This window comes from Mus caroli, chromosome 2 (assembly GCF_900094665.2).
Source record: "Mus caroli chromosome 2, CAROLI_EIJ_v1.1, whole genome shotgun sequence".
Classification (NCBI taxonomy): domain Eukaryota; kingdom Metazoa; phylum Chordata; class Mammalia; order Rodentia; family Muridae; genus Mus; species Mus caroli.
The window spans coordinates 72,891,045-72,892,215 of record NC_034571.1 but is presented as its reverse complement, the minus strand read 5'-3'; positions in this window follow the sequence as shown (position 1 = coordinate 72,892,215).

The window sequence follows — 1,171 nt, the reverse complement described above, 5'->3', positions numbered from 1 at the left end:
GCCATCTTGGTTCCCCCATACCTCAGAGAATAGTCTGCACAGGTGAGAGTGTGGACTACAAAAGCTAACAGCTTCTGGAACAGGCCATGTTTCAGGTCTTCATCTTCTGCCAGGAGGCAAGTCCAACGCGCCAGATATCTGTCCACCTTCCCTGCAAGAGGAGAGCTTGCCTGCAGAGAGTGCTCTAACCACTGAAACTCAGAAGAGAGCTAGTCTCCCAGGTCTGCTGATAGAGGCTAACAGAATCACAGGAGGAACAAGCTCTAACCAGAGACAACTATAACAACTAACTCCAAAGATTATCAGATGGCAAAAGACAAACATAAGAATCTTACTAACAGAAACCAAGATCACTCACCATCATCAGAATGCAGCACTCCAACCTCACCCAGTCCTGGGCACCCCAACATGCCCAAAAACCTAGACCCGGATTCAAAAACATATCTCATGATGATGGTAGAGGACATCAAAAAGGACTTTAATAACTTACTTAAAGAAATACAGGAGAACACTGCTAAAGAGTTACAAGTCCTTAAAGAAAAACAGGAAAACACAACCAAACAGGTAGAAGTCCTTAAAGAAAAACAGGAAAGCACATACAAACAGGTGATGGAAATGAACAAAATCATACTAGATCTAAAAAGGGAAATAGACACAATAAAGATACGTAAAGTGAGGCAATGCTGGATATAGAAACCCTAGGAAAGAAATCTGGAGACATAGCTACCAGCAATAGCAACAGAATACAAGAGATGGAAGAGAGAATCTCAGGTGCAGAAGATTCCATAGAGAACATCATCTAGGAAAGAAATCTGGAACCATAGCTACCAGCAATAGCAACAGAATACAAGAGATGGAAGTAAGAATCTCAGGTGCAGAAGATTCCATAGAGAACATCAGCACATCAATCAAAGAAAATGCAAAATGCAAAGAGATACTAACTCAAAACATCCAGAAAATCCAGGACACAATGAGAAGACCAAACCTACAGATAATAGGAGTAGATGAGAATGAAGATGTTCAACTTAAAGGGCCAGCAAAATCTTCAACAAAATTATAGAAGAAAACGTGCCAATCCTAAAGAAAGAGATGCACATGAACATAAAAGAAGCCAAATAGACTGGACCAGAAAAGAAATTCCTCCCGACACATAATAATCAGAACAACAAAT